The sequence below is a fragment of the Stigmatopora nigra genome, chromosome 13 (genome assembly GCF_051989575.1).
Source record: "Stigmatopora nigra isolate UIUO_SnigA chromosome 13, RoL_Snig_1.1, whole genome shotgun sequence".
NCBI lineage: Eukaryota > Metazoa > Chordata > Actinopteri > Syngnathiformes > Syngnathidae > Stigmatopora > Stigmatopora nigra.
Window position 1 is genome coordinate 3016999 of NC_135520.1, and position 23714 is coordinate 3040712.

Below are 23714 nucleotides of genomic sequence, written 5' to 3' on the forward strand. Positions count from 1 at the left end.
GCATGAATATACATGTGTTTTTTTGTTAGTGTGTGTATATGTGGTGTGTGTATGTGCCTGCAAGCCTGCGTGACGGCGCGTGGTTAATAGGCGAACACGCTTATGTGCAATACTAGGACTGCAGTTTTATTCATGTACTCGTGTCCACTAGGGAGCACTGAGGGGCTTCCAGGCAAGCAACAGCTAGCTAGCCCCCACCCCGCCCCCACATTTATTCTTATTGTTGTGGAGCAGGGACCAAAAGCCAACAGCTGGAAGTCAAATTAGAAAAAGCAATGCAAAGAAGGCAAAAAAAAAGGAAATATCAAGCTTTTTTGTGTGTGTGCGTGAGTGTGTTTTCATATTTTTGCGCCAGCTGGACATCATTTTGGGCCTTCTGTTCTTGCAGTGCACCCGTGTAATTAATCCACAGCAAAATTTACACCCATACACCTTCCTAGAGTTTAGGAAAAATAAAAAGTCCTGATGTTAGGTGGTTTTTAATGTTTTTTTTATGATAAAACATATTGCTAGGGATGAAGTGCAGGGAGTTTTAAGAAAAGCGATTTACCAAAATGTCGGAAAATGTCAAATTTAGTCAACTTTTTGGGGGTAAATGTTTTGATGGAATTGTACAGTCTTAGAACATTGTCCATCAGTTATCATTTGCTTATATTATATTTTCTCTTCCTCAAAATTTTTCTTATAATCCCATGCTTTAAATATCTTTTATTGTTTGTTACACCATAGTTTTAATATCATGATTTTATCATGTACTAAAACATTAGAAGCAGGCATGATGTGTGTAAAGTGTGATTATTGATTAGCAAGTTAGCAAAAACACTATTTGCCTTTTTTAGTGCTGAAGGTCCAAAGACTTTATTTCTGTCATAAAGTTTAACAGTTATATGTGAAATGGATACTTAAATGTCTCCCCTCTAAATGTGTTTGTTTCGTTAATTGCAATCTTTTAAGAGATACATCATGAAAAGAAATGGTCGCCCTTTCTTTACTCTGCTCTAATGCATCAGTAAGTAAGTGGTGTCGTGTTTATGTGTTGAGTGGATTACTTGATAAATGGAATGAGAGTTGTTTTTTTATTTTTTCAAAGAGCAGAGCCACTTGCTGATAAATATGAGATGTGGTGTTCAAATGGGCGACTGAGGGCCAAATCTGGCCCACTATGCCACGGTTGAGGCCTGCAAAAATTAATTGGGTGGCGACTTTTTACTAAAAATGTTCCATTTTCATGTTTCCTGAAAAGACGACTGAGACCGCCTGTTGCAAAGGAAACTTTTATACTACTCTTTTTGCCTTTGCTATATATTTCAAACTAGCAGACCTTATGTGATATTGATCAAACCCCAGCATATCACAAAAGAAGAAAATGGGACACGGTTGGATAAACCTTCCTCTTCTTTTCCTTTACTTTTGTCCTTAAATGCCAATGTGCATCAGAAAATGATAAAGAAGTGCCTTTGGTGAACATTTGAATGCTATTGCATTTTTTACATGTTTGAGCCATGCCTGAGTGGCGTTTCTTTGGGTACTCTGATTTCCTACATCCCAAAAACTTGCATGATATGCATATGTGTGATTGGTCGTTTGTCTCACGGTGCTTTGCAATTGGCTGACGACCAATTCAGGGTGTCCGACTGTTCAAAGTTGGCTAAGATGGGCTCCAGCACCCTTGCAACCCTTGTGATGATAAGCGAAATGATAAATTAATGTATTATTTTGATATAAAAAGGTGTTTTTTGCTATATCTACAGTTAAAAACAGATACACGGGGAGATTTCACTCCATAAATGAATAGCTCGAGCAGCAAAATCTTTCTGTTTTAACCTTTTGTATCTTTCTTTTATCTTAAATGTGTAAACTCTGTGAGTGGCGGGATTTCGAAAATGCAGTCCCTTGGTTGTGATTCAATTTATCAAGGCTGCCCCGAGGATAAATGTTTCCTTTTCTATCTATTTGCATGTCTAGCTTGTTCAAAGTAAAAGTGTTGCTGATCTTCCCATCATTTTATCACTAGTGACAAGCACTTCAGTGAGCCATTGCTTCTCTTTTGCTTCAGCAGCCGTCTTTTATTTTACAGCTGTCCGTTTATTCATTCCGCCTGACTGATGTCTGTCTACAATGTCCTGACAAGACTGCGAGACCCCTTTTTCACTGATCTCTACACGCCGCACGGAACGGTTACAGTCTTTCTGAATTAGCAATCAGTTTCTCCCCCCTACCACACCACAAAGGATCTTTCTCTCTTTTCACTTTTTGTCTACGTCTGCTCTTCTAGACACTGTTCTAAAGCTCTCACAAACAAAATGAATTGTGAGCCTTTTAACGTGTCTGTAAAACGGTTGAATTAAACAATGTTAGTCTTCAAATGAGATATGCTTTTCGGCTGAATGTGCAATACGTGGTGGAGGGTTTTTTTCCGGTGAAAATACGGTAGAAAATGATCTTTTTGGTAGCTGAGCTAAAATGGAAAGATGAAATTGCGCTAGTGTGTTTTGGGTCTCTCAATTTAAACGCTCCCCATTTGTGACTGAGTGCCATTTATTTCCAACAGCTCCAGTATTGAACAGGAGTCAATCAAGCAAGCAATGATGCCAGCTGGCTGTAGAAACTGTAAAGGAGAAAGAGGAATACAACAATGAATGAAAGTCAGGGCCCAAAATGAATGCATGCCAATGGAAACTAAACAAGAACCCAGCTTTTACTTTGATTACACATCAAACGGGAGGAAGCCATCAGTGATGGATTGTGTTGGGTTTACGGCCAAATCGAAACGGGGCCGGCCGGGGTAGAGATGTTTTGCCATCTCGTCAAAGGAGGTGAGTTGTCGCATGGTGGGGGGAGCTTTGTCTTGTAGTAGCCTCATTTCCACTTTTATTTTGAAGGTGTGACCCTCCTCATTTTCAAGCACTTGTCACGTCTGATCACCCATTATTCTCATTGACCTTCTATGGATAAATACCCAACATCTCCGGGTGTTATTGTCTGCTGATGATGTGTCATCCGTGCCAGATTTCTGCAGCAGCCAAAGTATTCAAGTAAGAGTCACACCACATGTATTTGCGAGTCATGGGTGAGAATGACGTTTTTTTTTAGAATTATGTATGCAATAAGATCAAACACCCACATGTCAAATTCACACAGTGCTCATGTTTAATGCTTAAGGATGAAGAAACAGTCTCACACCTCATTATAGAGAAATAGTGTTCTTAAGTGTGCTATGAAATGCTCTAGCAAGTGACTTTAGAATGATAGGAGACACTTTGGGTGGATATTTTAAACACCAAAAAGTGACAGAATCGGCCTTATAATGAAATTAGATCGTAATTAGTCTTTCTTATCGACGCCCACTGTAAAATTACCTAACATAAACAACACTAGAAAGCGGGAAATTATCATCTATTCTGGTTGTGATATCACAACCAGAATTGCGGTACTCATGCTTTGTTTTGGTTGGAATCAATGTTCCCCTCTAAGCTGAGAGTAGTGCGCCATTGCACACTACTCATCTTCTCTGCACAGCAGCAATCATATGGCGCGCAGTAAATAAAATCCAAACTTTTTAATTTTTTTACCCCTTTCCCCATGATGGCGCCGTTTAAGCTGTAGCCAGTGGCAGTAGCTCTGTACACTCTTATGTTTTTTCGTGTTTTACAGCATGTTTTACATGAAAAATTAGAGGGAACATTGACATGCACCTGCTTATGGCAGGTGTAATACTGCTGTGCCCATAGCGACCAATCATGTGGCTCACACTGGTACTCAGTGTGCTCAGGGAGGTTGTCTTTCTGTCCAGACCTACGAAAAAGTAGAGGGAACATTGGTTGGAATAGTTATGAAAGGGTAAAAAACAAAAAAAACAGCCAAATATAATTGCCAAATTATTTTTCCATGTATTAAATAGCATTTGTGCACTCATTTCTTGATTTGACATGTTACCATTTCATAGCACCTTTACTATGATTGGCATATATAGCTTTGTTATCGCTTTTGTTGCTTGTCAGAAGCGTTTATACCAGTAGAAAGTGTAGGATAAGCATATTTAGTATTGTGAGAATGAAACCCTGCAATATGCCACAGGATAAGTTTATAACTCAAGGTGAGCAGAATGGTAAGGCTGCTAGAAGCAATATACTAGCAACTCCTGCGAATCTGTAGCAATGAGCAGTCGTAAAACCAGAGGCTGTCATTATCTCCAACTGGCAGTTGTTATTAAGAGCGGCCATTACTTCAGTTTAGTGTTGCCTGAAGTATTTAAGATTAGCCTGGCAATTTCATTTTTTCTACTGTAAGTAATGTCGTGTAGATTAGACCGACGTATTTATCCTCTTGCAGTGACTACAGTAAAAATACAAACCGGAAATTCAGTTTCAGGTTGTTGACGCGTTGTTACTGCAAAATTTGTGTATTAGTTGTTGTACTGCAAAACCATGTTGTAAAAAAAAAAAAAAGTACACTAATGAAATAGTATTCAAACAATGCCAAAGTAACTATGGCCAACTTTTCTTGTATGTTAAGAGAACAAATTAATAGCAGACTTTAGGCCTGTGTGTACTATAATGATTTTTAATCATTTAAATTGTAATTTAAAATTATTGAATTCATATTTTAGAATTCAATGCAATAATTGTTGCATATTGTAGTATAGGGTAAGCATTTTATTACCATGACAACTGTGAAACTAGTACTAAACCATTAGTGATTTATAATAATATACTTATATTATGTTTATACATTATTTCTCTTTATGCGTTCTTGTAATATGGTTGTCACTGGATAGCAACTATGAAGTATATGTCTCATTAAAGACATTTATATTTGATAGATTATAAAAGTTTGAGTTTAAGGATCATTGTAGGAGCTTTGAAGTGATGAATTCCAACATTTGTATTGTTTTCCTCGCCATCTTCAGTATTTAATTGATTTAATCTGATATAATTACATATTCTCTCTGCAGAAATTGATTAATTTCTGTTATTTTAGTTCATTTTTTCTCATCATGGTGCTCTGTGCCAAACTACTGGAAAACAGTCCCTATAAATATATATAATTTTTAGTTTTTGTTTTTTTTATATCAAGCTGGAAACATTTAGCCCATTTTTATTGCGAATCACTAGGTGTCTTTTACTTTGACATATCTTTTATGCTCAAGAGAACCCTTTCACGGCAGTTTACTTGTCACTCGCGCAAAATACACTTCCAGCATATTTAATATCGGCTACCCTTGAAATCATTCTGCAAGGTTTGTCACGAAATACATCTTTTTTTTCTCCCTCCCATTTCATAGAACAAAAGAAACATTGGCTGTGTTTGTCCTGATTAATTTCACCTCTCGCATCTGTCATTTGCAATAAAAGCCCATTTAGGAAAATATTTGGAGAACATTTCAGTCTTGAATACCGGCCACCAAATGCTTTTATTGCTTTGACTGTAATTTATTTTAATTCTATGCTGATACGTGAGTCCTTGGCTCAAAAAAAGTGGCTGTCGTGCTTATTCAGTTTCAAGCTACTTTTGATACATCTGGTGTAGTAGAAGGCAGTAAACTATAATCTGGGCAGGACAATACACTTCCTGCCAATGACATAAGAAGAGTAATGATAGTTTTTTTTTTTGCTCGATATGCTGAGTGGGTGGTAAAAAAATGAATAAATAAAAGCAACCGCAAAGCTGCGGAGAAGAGCGGAATCTTCCCATGACACACTGTTCGATGTGCAGCTGGGGAGAGGTTTGCTCATTGATCCCCACATTGGCCCTCACCACAGGCGTACTCATTTGAATAATAAGGAAGGGGGTTATTTTGTGTAGAGTGCCTCAAGACTATTAGAAGAGTCAATACAACTCACTGAAGAATGAAGTAAGGGTTAGAATCCATTGGGAATCCTTGTGGGAAAGTAAAAGGCCAAGTGAATAGCTAATAAGGAAGAGAGCGATGTGCTGGGGTTGTGATTGGAAGGAAGGAAATGGGAGGAGGTTGTTGAGAATTAACTAGGGGAGCAATACTATTTTGGCATACTCATAAAGTTGTTCTATGTGGTGCAGAAAAATCTTTATGTGGGAAGAAAGTATGTAAAATATAGTTGTGTCAAGCTGTATTGTAGAGATATGTTCTGTAAAGTCTTGATATCATAGTTTTTACATGGGAATTAAATAATTTAAAGTAGTCCGAGTAGTAAAAAAATACATGAATAAGTAGTCTCATAGCTTTATAACGATAGAAATGGAGGGATGAAAATGATTTATGTAATAGTTTGTGTCTCTACATGCAAAAACGATGACGAATTAGAAGGTAAGGATTCTGAGGGCAAAATGACTCAAACGGTCGTCGAGACTCGTTGACGTTATCGTGCGGTGAGTCAGAATATGAAATTGCCACTGGCTCAGATGAGGAAGAAGTTAGTCCTAAAGAAAATTGATTTTGGGAAGATTATAATGTCAAGTTAGAGACCTTCCGACACGGGTTCCGTTAAAATCTGCTATATTGAATGCTGACTATCTTTATGTAATCCATGACTCCTCCTAATTATTATTTCATAATGTAGATTTAGTTGAAGCATGCATTTTTGTTGCTATGTAAGCATTGTATAGTCAGTTTTCCCCATCCACTTATAAATTTGCTAGCCAACAAGACAAGCCTCTTATCACTAAAAGGTCATAAACTCACCCGAGGGGGCCATTAAGCATGTCCGAGTCCTCTGTCTTTCTCTCTCTCATAGCAACACATGTTGAGAAATAGGTTCTTATGTGTTACTCAATTTCATAATGCCCAATAGTAACGCTACACAATTGCACCATAAGGACTTCCTAATAAATAAATACACTCCAATCAAAAAAGGCAGAGAAAGATTTGAAGAATTTATGAATGATGAGAAGTCGATGTGCAGATTTGAACACATTTTCAATAGTAATATACTGCAAATCCAGGCATTTTTTTTGTGACCTATAGGAAGGTGATTAATTAGATCTTTGTGCACTACCGTCCATCTGGCGAGGTTACTTACCTCCTTGGGACCAAGGACTATTTAAATTGCCTCCAATTCATCCGCAGTTAGGTGTCTTTGCCACTAATAGTGGTAATAATTTGAATTCAAATGAGCCATTTTCTGCAGTAATTGAAAAGATTTTCATATTAACATGTACAATATTAACAGTTTTTTTCCTCTTTACGCTGCAACAGCTGTTAGGCCGCAGGGTCTTCCTTTTAAAGACAGTTAAATCCACTGTTTGCAGACATAAAGATTATATACATACAGTAAGAAGACAATTAGTATGGGGGATGAATGTTCAGTTGAGAATAAATCCCCTAAAGCGTTTTTAATTCATCAGCAATGCAAATATGTTTGCCATTTTACTTGGCTTTCTTTCTATATAACTGCACTTTTGGGTATTTATTGTGTATTCTTTGGCCTGTGTGAGGTATTATAAAGTAAAAATATGGACATTACCATATTTTCACGACTATAAGGCACACCGCATTATAAGGCGCACCCTCAATGAATGACATTTTTTCCATATATAAGGCGCACTGTATTATAAGGCACACTGTATTATAAGGCACACTGTATTATAAGGCACACTGTCTATTTTGGAGAGAATTTAAGACTTTTAAGTGCGCCTTATAGTCGTGAAAATACGGTATGAAGCACTTACTACTTTACAGTCACCTCTAGAGCCAGCCATTGTTGATGTTTTGGATTTTTTTGTATAAAATCTTGCAGTGGGGGAGAAGTTATATGATGGAAGATGTTGTAAACTAAGATGGCATCTGTATATTTAACAGTATTGTTTCAGTTCAGGCATTTATGTATTTTTAATATCGGACAGTGGTGGTTTTTCGTTTTTGGTTTTCTGTTTTTTCCATATATAAGGCGCACTGGATTATAAGGCACAGTCTATTTTGGAGAAGATTTAAGACTATTAAGTGCGCGTTATAGTCGTGAAAATACGGTAATTGAATGGATAATTGATTATTTAATTAATCGACTGTTGCAGATGTAATATCGTGTACATTTGACATTGGGCAGAGAAGAGTAATGTGAACAATAGCCTCAAAGTAAAATATCTCCATTGGAATAACTCATGGAGAATGCTGAGCGAGGGTGTCTTTGTTGCTAGCCAAGCGCCTTGGGCTCTGAACCTTGATTGTTGTGTGACAGTGTGGTTTTATATGCGGCAAATTCATCCCTGCCGTTTGTACTTTTAATGCCTTTCAGTTTTGCAGGCACAGCAGAGTCAGGCTAATGAGGACAAGGCAAGTTCAGCAAGAAGCAGAGAGAAACGGATAAACGTCTCGCTTCATTCAAAGGCTACAGTCCAATATAGGATTTCCTAAGCCTTACAAAAAGGGATCTATGAAACTATAACATTTTAATTTCACCCTTATATCATTGGCTGTGGAAGCTTTAAACTTGTCCTCATTCACACGGAAAATATTTATCTCGGTTAGATTTACTCGTTATTAAGTGTTACCGGATTTTTTTAGTCACAAAGCCAAAGAATACAGAATAAAGGGTAAAAATAATGTATATTTTGCAGTTTTGGAGGGTAAGATAACTTTAAGAGATTCTTCAGACACTTGGCATTGTATATTATTAAGTTTTTGTACTGTGGCATGCAGTAGTGAGTCCAAAATTTTAAATTCATATTAAAAACACTTTTATATATTTAATACTTTATCTATTTTTACTTTGACTATATTTTAGCAAGCTTCCTCATTATAAATCATCTAAAATCAACTTGAAAATCTGCTAAATCATCTGGAGACTAAAATGTTGCTGATGCTGACATATTGAAGTAAAAATCTAAATATTTATGAGAAAACATGAAACACATATTCACATTAAAGTGTGTTTTGGAACATTAAATGTTTGTGCTTGGTCACGATTGGATGTGAAGCGTCTATATTACATTTTCTATCTTGCCTTGAACTAAATTGGATCTTTATCTTTGTATACTAGGCAGCCAATCAAAAGAGTGTGTGGTATATGAGACAAATATTAGAAATATAAGTGAGTTTTGATGTTTATGTTCATGTTTTGCTTACATAACATGGATGTCCCCTTATATTTTAGTATGTTAATACTATAGAGTCACGGAATTTGCTTTTGACCTCATTTGCATCTGACAAAGCAATAATTTAATACACAACGATATTGCATTGGTTAGAATACAATATTACGCTTTTTCCTCCATTTAATTAGAGCTCTTCAATCCAACTAAGTTGACAAAGCAGATGATGAAAGGCGGCCTAGATAGCTTTTTGAAGATGAATATGATTGTTGAATAAGTGGCAAAACTAGCCTCATTTTTCTGAGTTTCAAAAAAAAAGCAAGCCCTCTTCAGATGGGAAATACAGTGGAAACATTTTAACCTCATATGCATAACGGGGTCTTTTAATATGAGGTTTGTCAGCAACAATTAGCAGTTTCAACCTTGTATGTGACTGCTAGCAATTAGACCCCCCCTAATTTTGCTTTGGAGTGCTCTTACATTCAAAACCTTCTATGAATATGCAAACACTGCGTCATAAATAAATGAATATTTTCAACTTTACATGCACAACCTTTATGCTCTTAATGGTATATGTCTTTTTTCCACGTATATGTGCACTCAAAGTATTAATTAAATTAAACCGAGCACAAACACTCATGATTTCTAAGCAGACAGCTTGATACAAACTGCCGATGTTTACTATAAACTTGCACTCCTAAAATGGGACGCTGTTCTAATTAGGCATTAATGAGAACAATCTCACAGTTCCGAGCAAGCAGCCAAATCCGGATGATTTAATTACAATTAAGCTTTTCAGTATCAATATATCCAATAAGCCTTTTTTTCTAAAAGTAAGCATGATGCTTAATCAAGATTTTGGAGGAATCATTTGATAGCTGTCCTTTATAAAAAAAATAAAAAATAATAAAAATATATATATACATATAAAAATATACATATATAAAAATATATATATATATATATATATATATATATATATATATATATATATATATATATATATATATATATATATATATATATATATATATATATATATATATATATATATATATATATATATATATATATATATATATATATATATATATATATATATATATATATATATATATATATATAATTATTATTATTATTATTATTATTATTATTATTTATGCTACAGCATATATGTTGGCGTTCCAGCTAGTTTCACACATTGCCACACAAGTCCCAATCTCCAAACCTAATACATTTTAAAGCCCTAACGTCATATCAGAGTGTGAAGAGAGTCTCCTAATGTGCCTAGAGCGCCTTCCACCAGCATAAAGTTTGCGCGCCACACCGCCGACATCTGCAGTCGTAATTAAAATTCCCTTTGCCGAGCTGCTACCATTTAATTGATCTCAGACAGAGGCAGGGCATGCTCTGTCAGAGGCAGTCGATGAAACTAGAACAGTGTGCTCCCTTTGACAACCCGGCTGTAGTTGAACATTAATTATCACAATTATAGCAAGCTTGACTTAACCGCTTGCTGATAATATATTCACAGTTAATAGTTAATTGTGTTCCGTGGGACTGCGTGATCAACTCGACTTTTAGCGCCATCGTGGCTAATACATTTGTATAGAATAGCGTATAACAATAAGCTTTTCTAATGACACTTTTAGATTCATTCCCTTTCGTGTCAATTATATGCAGTTCTCTCCATGTTGTGGCTGTTCTGAACAGTATTTTTGAAAGCCACTTAATGTCCCATTATCACAACAAGTATATATATATCTTTATATTTGATTTTTTCCCCATAATTGTGGATTCTTTGGCTGGTGATGTACTTAGGTGCGATTTATAGTCCGAATTACTATTTTTCTTCTTTTCTGACCTTTTCTTTTTAAGCTGAAACAGGCAGAAAAAGCAGAAACGTTGTTAAATTCATGAAGTGAGCTCTCGAAGGGTACACTGAGATCTTATGCACTGTGTTGTTGCATCCAAACTTTTTGATCCAATTCCAAGTATATATTCACATCACATAGCGTTCTCCATCATGTATTTGACTAAAATACATTTTCTTAAAAACTTCAAAACACCCCCAAACATTGCATTTATTGTGCTTAAGAAATTACATATATTGAAATATCCCCTAGCGGATCTTATGCAACTGTAGACTTCAAGCTTGTCAGAAGATATTGTGTGTTCAGCAATCACGATTTTGGATGGAATGGGTTATAATAAGAATAATTAGTCATAATTACATTCCCATTGGAATCACAAAATACGTATCAAATGCCAACTTGTATTGATGTCGGCTATAAAACTAAAGCGAGATGATAATTGAGGATTTCTGCCTCAAATTTTACTAAAATAATTGAGCACGAACATAGAGGTACCTTATTTTCTGCACTATAAGGCGCAACTAAAAGACTAAAAGTCCACCAGTACACCTTATATATTCATATTAATATTTGAAACAAATTTCCAGGTAGGCTATTCATTGAAGTTGCACCTTATAGTGCGGGAAATACAGTAGTTAATTCAGACAAAACAACACTAGTTGGAATGTTGCATTACTAATCCAACTATGTGGGAATTCTACATAACAACATTAATTGGGTAAGGCATTTAAGATTTTTTTGATAAAGTTGTTGAAATACCCGCTTGTAATCGTGCTTGACATTCCTAATTTAAACCAAGTCCTCTGAGATATAATATGGTATTAGCATATGTATTGCAATCCACTCCCGAAGTAGCAAATCGAAACATTCTTTGCAAACATTGCACACCATATTAATTTCTTTAGGGAAAACTAGAAAAAAAATATAAATATGTGAAACAAAAGTGAGTGCATAAGGTATAAATTAATGAAGTTTCTTGATATGAATTCTTCTCAAGTACAAAAAATAAGCCTTTTTCAGGTGCTTAATTTGAAGGGCATCCTTTCAAAGTAACAAATGAGGCTCTGGAGACAATCCCCAACTATTCCCGTCAAAGACGTGTCACGCTTGAGAAACATTTGGCTAATTCCGGGCATTTTTCCACCAACCATTGTCTATTATTGTATTCTGATAGTTAAAGAAATAATTAAAATGGTGGAGGGTTGCAAGGGCGTACAATCACTTGCTGCGTTAGTTTAATTTTGCTTCTCAGAGGGGCTCAGTGGCACCCCATGGGCATTTTGCTGTAAATGTTTTTCCTGATGTAATAAATTGTCAAACAGGCCCCCAGTTTGCCCTCCAACGTCTGGGTGCGGCGATTTGTTTGGATATTTCATTACATCCCGCTTGCTTATTACATTCACTGAGGTATTTGTGATTTTTATAGAGGGGACGTTTCATCAGTAAGGGTGCTTGAGAACTGTCATGTCGATTTAATAGGTTGGTGGAATATTGGCACAATTTAGAAATATGATTTATGTCTAGTTTGTAGATTAGTAGCATAGATTAGTTGAATTTGATCCGAGTTCTCAAGTTTTATTGTGATATTTTTTGTGGTATTGTTGTATCATTGTTATGGTTGGACTTCATAATACTATTATCATATTTGTGTGGCATTGAAAGAAGGAGGCACATTTTTGTATGAGATTTAAACATATTGGTGAACTATTTTATGAATTTAGCATAACATACATCAGTTCTTCACAAGCCCAAAACACAATTTCAGACCGTGTAAACACAAAAAATGATTGCAGGTGCAATCAAATCATACAACAAGTGACTTTAATAGCACACCATACTTTGTAAAAGTGGCCCGATACAGGCTTAACAATGAAATGAGATCATAATTAGACTTCCTTCCTGCATCACACAGTCATATTGCATATATTGTAATCACTATTTTCTTGGTTCCCCTTGTGTGATAATAGACCCGCTGAGTTTTAACCTAAACAGGAAGTCATTATTCATAATAAATAAATAAATTCAATCAAATCAGCAAAGCCCTTTGCTAAACATGAGCTGCACTTCATGATTTATTTTTTTTTTTTTATTTTTTTTTTTACATACGCTGATGTTGAGGACCAACACGCTGTGGTAGACTCTTTGCAATTTACTCCCTGTGGTTAGAAAAGCTTGAGTGACCTTTAAATATCATTGATGTTGATATGGTCACGCGGTATATGCATTTGCTATGGACAGCAGCACATTAAATCACAGCCTTTAACACACTGTCAAAGAGAAGGAACACACAAACACAGAAGAGAATCATCTCGTGGCTACAAAACACAACGACGACGCCCCGGCTTTATCTTTATGCTATGACCGACATCAAAAATATACCATACTGCTTCTATTTGTATGACTTTGATGTCAGTCTGAAGCGTCTCTCATGAGAACACAAGATCTCACTTCCCTCTATTTGCACACACATCAGTGGCGGAACAAATATGAAGAGGGCCCGGGTGCGATGAGTATTGAGGGGCCCCTTGAGTCTGAGTCAGGCGGGGGGAGGAACGCGGGTTCTGATGTTAGGCAAACATCACCAAGGCCGAGCCAGAGTTTTTTTTGTGAGGTTAACATGGCAGGATAAGATATTTTATCAATTAAATATAATTTGCTGCAATATCCTCGCAATTGCGCACTACTCTTGTCTTCTCTGCGCAGCAGCAATCAAATGGCGCGCAGTAAATAAAGTCCTCTTTAGTTTTTTTACCCCTTTCCACATGATGGCGCAGTTTCTGCAGCAGCCATTGGCAGTAGCTCTGTCCACTCTTATGTTTTTCATGTTTTACAGCATGTTTTACATGAAAAATTAGAGGGAACATTGACATGCACCTGCTTATGTTCATCTTATTTAAGTTTTGGACTCACCTTTTACCTGAATACCTGGCTACACCCCCTTAAGCTCCACCCCTGATACATACAAGGCACACAAACATTGCCACAAACTTCTCAAAGGAGCCCATGTCATACTAGAAGTTCAACAAGTGAAAGATTCCAATCATTTGCAAGATGAAATGGATTCAGCAAAAGTGCTGATGACATCATTGAACGACCTGTAAGAGCTCATAAAATGTATAGTCTATCCTACGCTCTAGCCGCAGAGAATCCATAGCAGTCGAAACAGTGTTATTTTTCAAATGGCTTTGTATCGATGAAAGCCGAGATAAGTACAATGCTGCCCATAAACAACAAGTATATGAATGGGTGTGTTAACCTTGTGATGCAAGCAACAACTTCTCCTTGAGCCATCGTATTATGGTAGACTTTTAGTTCGAAGAATTTGCTAGGGTGATCTCGGAGCAAATCGATACAAAATGCCATGGCGCTAGTCATGTTGCTATTCTAGTATCGTACATTTTCGTCACTTTGACAAAACTTCGATCAGTATTTTGGGGGTAGAAAAAGTCCGTCACCTCTATTTTTGATGTATTTCAAGACTTTTTTTTTTTTACCTGTCTACCCTTTTGCTAAAAAACATATAAAAGTTTTCCATTCCCTTTTTTTAAAATGTTAAAAAAGGATTTAAGCAGTGACATGAATACAAATGCATACTTTATATATTTATGCAATGGAAAGAAAGTCCATGGAGGATTTACAACATGCCGATGCGACCATTTACAATGTTTAGCATCCCAGCATTGGATGGATTATGAGGCATGATTTGGGGGTACGAGGAATACGGAATGAAGCAGTGTAACAGTACTAAATTATTTATGACACATGTAGCCCGTGGCCTCGTCGAATGTTGACAATCTATTAACTGCAGCTGGAAAAATGACAAATACAAATATTTTTTTCCCTTAAATTTGTACCTGTAGCAGTATACTGCATTGCTCTGATAATTGCAATAACATATAATGTAGTTATTAGGTCGCCATTTGTTTCTGTAAATATATATGCCTGTCCTTCTCTGCATAAGATATAGGGCAATGCATTTATACATGTCGGGAATCTAACACATTTTTTTGGGGCTGTACATCTTTAACTTGTCTTTTAGCCGGACGAGCAAATGAATGTTAATGTAATTAGTTTGGTTGCCTTCATCTGAACTTGAACACAAATCTACAGGGATTAAGAGGAAGGGGGTGTCTATTTGTGTGGAGGCGATAAAGAGGTATATTTAAGAGAGGAGAGTAAAAGGCCTCTGGATATAATTAGGAGGAAGGTGTTTGTTGAAGATGGGTTCACAACACTTGAGGAGGGAGGAATGCATTTTTTCTAAATGAAATTAAATGTAAAAAGAAATTGGCTATTTATTGAATACTCTATTGGTACAAAGCACACTTTTTCAAGGCTATCTTTTTGACAGCGTAGAGCCGATGATGAAAAATACATAAACAAATGGTAGATGGATGGCACATACACTAACATTTTTCAACATAATTTTTTGATGAGGCGCTGGATAAACACCAATTATGCTTTTATCCATTCTATTCCTTGTAGTGTTACATTTGTTTTTCTATATGCTTGCTGCCAAATGAAGAAATGGAAAAATACTACTATAGCTTATGCATTTTTACTGCTGCAAAAAAGTAATTTGATTAGAAAAAGTTTAGAAAAAAATGTTGGTTGGTTGATTATTTAATTTGTGGTGTTGCAGTGGTTTGTTTTGAAAGTTTTTTTATTTAGCTTAATTGATTTGAGAGGATTTATTGCCCTATGATGGGAAGTTTGGTGGAATTTAGTATTATTTTAGGAGTGAGAAGGTTAGAAGCAATATGGAAGTGTAAATGTTTCATTATTTTTCTCAAAACTGAATGTGAAATGTGAATATAATTGGTTGTTCTATGATATGTTTAAGTGTTCCAAGATGTGCAAAGTTGATACATAACTTGACACTTGTTTTTGGTATAATGTATTCAGAAAAATCAATTTAGTGAGATGTATCTATGTCATTGCAGCTGTGGCTTAACTCTGTTTTTTGCTCAATCTTGGTAGCACTGATATTTTATCCAAGGATCTGACGTTGAATACATAGAGAGAAGTGTTATGAATCTATAATCCATGTGGTTTCTTTTTGCTATTTATAATCCCAAGCTGATTTAGTCGAAGCACTACCAAGTCTGGCAGCAAAATCAAATTAATGGAAAGCTCACCCATGTTGAGCAACATTTTATGCATGGCTTTTCTCATAATGACTTTTTAAAAACACAACTGTAATTAAAATGCTCGCTGTTTTATTACCCAAAACATCTGATTTACTGGCCACTCCAAATTTCTCTCGTCCTTATCTTATGTCTTCTTCTTTGGAAAAAGAAACAGATTCCTCCCACAGATGTCTTGCTGAGAGAATTGCCAAAAAGAAGTGATCTAATTGAATTATGATTCTGAGGGGAATGCATTTATATATATATACAGAAACACCACCTGTTATCTTTCGATTTCCCTTCATAAATTGGGGCATCTGTTCAGGTAATATCTTTATCAGGAGCCTCTGTATCTGATTAAAACGGATGATGGTCATGTCAGACTGTCCATGTTCCACCTTAGTTCCTAATTAGTCTGTGATAAGAGAGCTGCTTCTTCATTCTGGCTGATTACTGAGAGACGGCATTAAAATAAAATGAGAGAAATGCATTTAGGAAGTTGACCATCTTTGCTATGGTGTAAGAGAGAAGTGATAAATGCCTACCATTGGTGCTGTCAGTCTTAAACGGTGCTCGGATGTTTGGTCGCCGGTCTTTTGGTCCCTTTTGGTTGCCAGTCGGTCAAAGTACTGTTTAATATATAATTACTGTTGAAAACAGTAGATGTTTAGATATTAAACTCTCTTGAATATAAAATTTTGAGAGCTGGTTTCAACAGTACTTAGATATTAAACAGTACTTAGATATTCAACAGTACTTAGATATTAAACAGTACTTAGATATTAAACAGTAATGAGATATTAAACAGTACTTAGATATTAAACAGTACTTAGATATTAAACAGTACTTAGATATTAAACAGTACTTAGATATTAAACAGTACTTAGATATTAAACAGTGCTTAGATATTAAAGAGTACTTAGATATTAAACAATACTGAGATATTAGACATTATTTTGACGTTCATCACAATACTCACAAGATGGATAAGCATATGTCCCATGTAACCATAATGTATCGATTAGTACGACGATGATAACAGGCGTGACAATTTGACGCGTGTTTGTGTCGTGCAGAGTCGAGTCAGGATGGAAATGTGTGCACATCATCCCCCTATCTGTATCGTTTTGATAACGGTAATCCACAAGGCGAGGAGAGAATGCATGTGGATCCCAAATAACCTTGACCAGAAGATCCCCAATGGGCATGATATCGATTGGTGAAATGAGAACAATCATCACTGAGACTTGATATAAACGGACTACCCGCAGTCTACGCTGGGAGCGCCAGGTAACCAAATCGTTAGTCCAATATTGGCATAAATAATAGTTGATGTTCTGTTAATGATGATGAATGACTAGTCAGAATCTGACACATCATTATTTTCCTAATTGTTAAGGATGAGATCATTTTTAAGTGGCAGTGTTGGTTTAAAAAGGATGGAATTCTTTGTCAGGAAATAATTTTGTTTTGACAAGTTACCACTGTCGATGATAGATGTCTAAACTTATCGTTTATTTATTGCCAGTCTTAGGTTGGACTTATATTACCGTCAATGGCAGCCTATGACTTAAACATTATTGTTTACTACTACAAAAACACAACAGTATGTTATTATTTACTGGTAAAATGAAAGAAACAAAGATGTTGTCAAATATGCCCTTTACCTCCTTTAACCGTGTGGAAAACAGATGAAAAAAAGGGGAAAAAACAAAAACAAAGGATGATCATCCAATTAACATTTCCTGAGCTCGTCAGACTACAAATTATAAGCAATAATAGATGCACAGTGACTCTAGAGAAATTCAAAACACAAGCACATGTACGCACCTCCACCCGCATACACAACAAGAATCACACATCTGTAGGCTAAATATAAACATATCTTAATGTGTCCTCATAGTCCTAAAAATACTGCAACGTATCACTACTATAAGTATTAAGATTCAAGTAAGATTGGTTTGTTCTTCCCTTCAGTCAGGAACTTTTTTGTTTTGTCTGTTTTTTTTTAGCAGAAATCTCAATGTTTGTGATAATTTCAGCATGAAATGGCATTTTTGTTTACCATTATGAGAGTGGTGGCTTAATATGTACAATAGGTGTGAAAAAAGATACATCTGAAGATCATCAGGTCAGTGAAATTGAGGATTGTAGCGTGTTTTGTGGCTGTGTAGGAGTACAGATGCAGAAAAAAGACATCCCATTCTTAAAGAGATGCATATTTTATTTATATATTATGTTTGTTTTTGCACTGAGCGGCCCATGGCAAAACATAGAAGTTAATCTATCCCAGTGTAGGCATAGCCTCATAGTCTTTCACCTTCAAACAAATAAGAAAAAAACTCGTCTCCTTTGACCGTATTTGCTGCTTCACTAACTCGTGATGAATGAGCGTACGATTAATGACTGTTTTCAGACAAACAGAAAAGCCCCTTTCAGACACAACGGTGTGGGGGTAATGTGGCAGTGTTTAAGCGATATGTAGCAGTAACTGGATTCAAGTCTGGAAAAATAGGGCTTTGTATAATTGTATAATATAGTGTTTATATAATGTGATATTTGCAGATGTGTTGGTTTTACGAGACGACTAACAATCCGTCATTTAAGATACTTTGCTAACCGCAGCCAGCTTTGAAATTATTCAATGTTAACGGCCATTTGCAATTTGGGATAACAAGAAGAGCCTGGGGCTACTTGCTTTAGCAATATGTTGTAATGAAAGATGTCCGCCAAAACCCAAATCCCAATGGCCAGTTCCTGAAAGAGAGCTTTGATGAAGAGTTTGTCATCAAACGACCAGTTAAAGATGATAGATCTGCGGCCCTTGATTCTAGTCGTTGCCCTCGTTCAATAGAAGCAAACATGAGTGGAATATGGGATGCAGGCAGATGTATCTCTGGTGCAAGGTGTTGCACAGATAACAGAAAGCTATTCCACCCTCTATCAAACAATCAGTCGCCCCCACCGGGGCAGAATGTACCCACTTATTTCTTCTATGTTGAATATTTGTGCATTTCAAAGGTAATGAGTGAGGTATAATCAAAGACAGATCAAATAATATGGATTACAAATGAGGTATAATCAAAGACATCAAATAATATGGATTAAAAATAAGGTATAATCAAAGAGACACCAAATAATATGGATTACACATGAGGTATAATCAACGACACGTCAAATTATGGATTAAACACGAGGTATAATCAAAGACGTCAAATAATATGGATTAAAAATGAGGTATAATCAAAGATATCAAATAATATGGATTACAAATGAAGTATAATCAAAGACACATCAAATAATATGGATTACAAATGAAGTATAATCAAAGACACGTCAATTAATATGGATTAAAAATGAGGTATAATTAAAGACACGTCCAATAATATGGACTACATATGATGTATAATCAAAGACACGTGCAATAATATGTATTACAAACATTGGTTGTTAAGATGTTAAATCCATCCAAGATATTAAATCAAACCTTTATAAATTAAGCAAATTACAAAGACCTAATAAGCGCTCGCATTGACATTATGACTCCCCTGCTCCCTATGGTGTTAAAATAAGTCTGACCACACTAATAAAGTTTTCCCGACACAACCCAAGGTGTCAATTTAATTAAAGGGTATGCACCCCAGGCCCCCTACACACACAAACACAGGCCGAACTATATTTTTCCATTGGCAGGATGCCTCGGCAGTCCGATCAAGCGCTAGTAAGCAAATTGCTCTCATTAATTAAGAGCTTTTGAGTTTCGATACAAATCTTTCACCCTTTGTTCTCGCCGTTAGGATAGTAAGTGAACCGTATCGGCATACAAGCTATGCTAGATCATTGAAAAATGTCTTCGTTTTCTACTCCTGAGCCTTAGTTTCTCGTCTTGGGACTGTTTTTCCTCGCTGTATGAAGTTACGGCACCGTGTCCAACTTTGTCCTCGTCTTACCGTGTTTTTTTTTTTGTCTCATGGCTCTGCTTCCCGAAGAGCTTATTAAAATAAAATAAACTTTTAGTCTTAACCTGCCACTCACTTTTAAGTCCAGCTGTGCATGCCCCCGTTGTGATATAGGAAGAGATTTGAAATGCTATTTTTTGATGCTCAGGAAGCTTTAAAGAAAGCTATTTATTAAGGCTTCCTCTTCTGGGACTTGTAAATATATACGTCCAGCAAAATAGCATATCTATTTGGCAACCCCATTGCTTTGGGTTGCAAGAATATGTTTTGGGGTCCACCCCTTTGCGGGAGATCTGAATTATCCTGCCACAAAAGTCAAAATGGCCACCAACCTTCAACACAATTCATTTGTATGCAAGGAACAGTGATTTGTATGCAAGGATTTGCTCATAGTGGGGTGGAAGGGACTTTAAATTGTCATGTTGTGTCATTGCAAAGGCTGTAAAAATCTGTTTAATTAATTACATGAGTAGCAAAATTGATAATTGCTATAAAGTTGAGTTGTAAAGTGATTGTGACTTTTTTGGCTTGTCCCACCAGTGATTATCAAATGTGCTGTTTTGGCTCTTCTTGACAAAAGCCTGACTCAGCCAGGATTGAAATTGATGGATTTGATCGTTTAAATTGACTTTGTCAACAGTTAGAGCAGAATGTGATTTAGTCGTGAATGCGAAAAATAGACTGTCAAGTTTCATTCTCGTAAAAATGGGCACTGCATGCTGTTTGATAAGAAGAAAGTTAGAAGGGCGCTTTTGTCTGTAGGACTCATGTTTTTGTCACAACATAAAATCTATTATAATGCTGAACTTTTGACCATTGTATAAAAACTAACACTAATTTCTTTAGTTTAACCCCCCAGAAAATGCCTGATTAATAAAACACACTAATTGGATTATTGGAACTGGTTTCATTTTCATTCACAGAACCTGGTTAGAGAGCACTTTTATAAACTAAAGCTATAAGATAAAGGACACAAATCCCCTCTGTGAAAGCACTTGGTGACTATGGTGATTTAATGCTACCTTCTAAGCAAAGAAAAAGGAATTGTTGGCCTTTTGTTTGTTGATACAAATCGATGATATCCCTTTGTTTTGCGACATCATGGCGGCGTCTGTCCTTGCCCGAATGCTGTACGAGAATTCAGGCTGAGCTTTAGACTTCAGTTTCAAGGCAATGCGTTCTATAATCTCTTTAGCTGCTTTAAAGCCATTGACACGCAAGATGCAGGCCAAGAATTTTAGTTGGGAAAAAAAAACATTCTGGTACACTTAAGTAAGGAAAATGAATGTTGGAGTCATTTTCAGTATATTTTTGTGGCTAAGAATTATGACAGAAGTCAAAGAAACATGCTTTTAATATGAGTTTAATGCAGATATACAGTGAACCATTTTTTAAAATTGCTTTATTATAATTAATCATGCACTGCCTATTTACAAAAATATAAGCAAAGTATTCTGGATCATAAGCGATAAGGATTAAACTAAAAAACGTGTTATATTTATGTGATTGAATGGGCGGTAATTGGCACAACACGGGAAACAAAAATCCTTAAACACTGTCTTTATTAGTAGTGAAGTGTATTCATTAATGTAACCTTATGAAAGTCATTTGTTAACAAAAATACTTTCAATATCTTGCCGTTTTAAAGCAATGTTGACTGCTAGAAACCCAAGTAAATGTTCACTATTGTCCTTCAAGCACTTTACTTGTAGACCAGTGAGCTACTCAAGTACCTCCCGGTCCCCATTTAGATCAATACAATCGGCCAAGGGAGAATACAGTCATGCTTTTTTTTCTTCATGCTTCAGGAGACAGAGAAAAAAAAAGGAAAGAAATATCCATAACATTCATATCAACCATGGCTAGCCCAAAGCCTGGAATTAAACAATGAGTACTCGCTAAACTTTGCCAAAAGAGCTTCTGGCCTGTGAGCATGTGTATAGTTTGAGTTGAGTTGGAGTGATGTCCCATGGCTAACTAGTACAAGCAATTGCACTCACTCCTCATTTCTTTCTCATTCTACCTGTTTGCTTCTGCATCACTTTCCCTCTCTGGTTCTCGTTCTGCGTATCCCATGGCTGCCTGCTGGCCTCAGTGTCAGGCATTACGCCCGTGGCCCAAGCCAACGCTTTGAAATGTGCAAAGCAGCAGACCAAAGCAGCTTATATACGGGGATCACAGCAAGGCCTCATTTTGAGTCTCCCTTTTCTGCCACAAACGTCTCTGATGCTGCCTTGCTCTCATGCTCCCACCAGGCTGCACAACAAAATACCTGTGTGATCAAACTTGACAGACAGGCAGCAGGACATAAACCATGAACTCGGCAGAGACTCGTGCTGATCTAGAGACGAGCAAAAAAGGAATCGCTGAGTAGACGAAAAAGTGATCTCTAATCCTATTTTGGATACTTCTGTTTTTCACAAGCTCCCAACTTTATTTTTTACCCCAGTAAAATCGTTGTTGCGAGAGTGAGTCAACAAAGAACAGAAGTTAAAACAACTTTTTCTTTTGATGGAAGGTGACAACCATACTATTAAAGCTAGCTGGGTATAGAAAGAAGGCTGAGGGAGTCAACATTAACCACTACAAGTCTTTTTGTGAGATTATATTGGAGATTATTTAATGTAAAGTGACTTTGTTCGCAGTCATTGACAGTAATGGACATCAACTGGGATATCTGGCATTACATTTCCATTGGCACAAATTTACAAGGTCATTAAATGATCAATTCTTTCTTTCAATAATTCATTTTCAGATCGCAGTGGTGCCGGAGCTTATCCCAGGCAACTGTGAACAGTACGAAGGGCTTGTCAACCAATTGTAAGAGCATAATGAGACAACCATTTAACTCACACTCCTACCAAGGAACAATTCTGAGTGGTCAATTAGACTAGCACACATGGGATGTGGGAGGGAACCAGAATCCCTGGAGAAAACCCACGCAGGGACATGGAGAACAGGCAAAATCCATACAGTTGGGTCGGGAATCCAACAGGGATAAAACCTAAAGAGGTCGATTGCCAACACTTGACAATTCCATTTGACTCAACAGTGTCAAAGTGCTTTCCCAGTCGGCAAAAGGCAGTGTACCCCCTCATGGCTCATGTAGAAACTAACTCTACTTGTCACTCTTATTTATGCCAATGGAGACTTTTGTTTGTCCTCAATTGATACTGTTTTTGCTATTTCATGCGAGCTGGTGTACCTTAAAAAAATGCATTATAAGTAATTTATATGTGGTTCTTCAGTCTGCTATTTTTTTTTTTTATAAATATGGCCTCTGGTATGGAATTTATGGGAGTGAGAGACAGGTATATCCCACAAACTTTGAAGCTAGTGTTAGGTTTTTGCCCATCTTTAAAGCAAGAGATGCTGAAATATGTAGTACCGGAGGGTGTGTTTGTGTGTGTGGGCCGAGGAATCTCAAATAAAGTTGCCTGGAACCAGCTTCTTTTATGTATAGTCACCAAGTGAGAGCGTGCAACTTAACTCTTGTTACAACTTTGCTGTCGCTGCAGGGAAATTTTTTTACATCACTCTACCAAGTATAACACAATAAATACGACACACAGGCTGTGACCAGTGTAAGTGAATTACTGTTCATAATTCTATTAGGTTTAATAGAACATCAGTCTACTTTCTGTGATTGTGAGTAACAAGAAGACATTTTTGTTCACATGTATAGAGGTTTGATTATGTGATAGGAGATTGGGTCGTTTTTAGATTGGAATTGGGTCGTTTTTAGA

The 23714-nt window shown here is 36.4% G+C and overlaps 1 protein-coding gene across 5 annotated transcripts in view; it reads left to right on the forward strand.

Moving 5' to 3' along the window:
* The window catches only part of alk (ALK receptor tyrosine kinase), a 159736-nt gene that overhangs the window by 29047 nt on the left and 106975 nt on the right, over window positions 1–23714 (forward strand). Inside the window, exons 1-2 of one of the 5 annotated variants that reach the window (XM_077731427.1) lie at window positions 2598–2816; window positions 2883–3035. The exons of the other annotated variants lie outside the window; for them this stretch is intronic. The gene's annotated coding sequence lies outside the window, so the exon portion shown is untranslated. Of the gene's footprint in view, window positions 1–2597; window positions 2817–2882; window positions 3036–23714 lie in introns of those variants that run through there. 5 annotated transcript variants of the gene reach the window in all.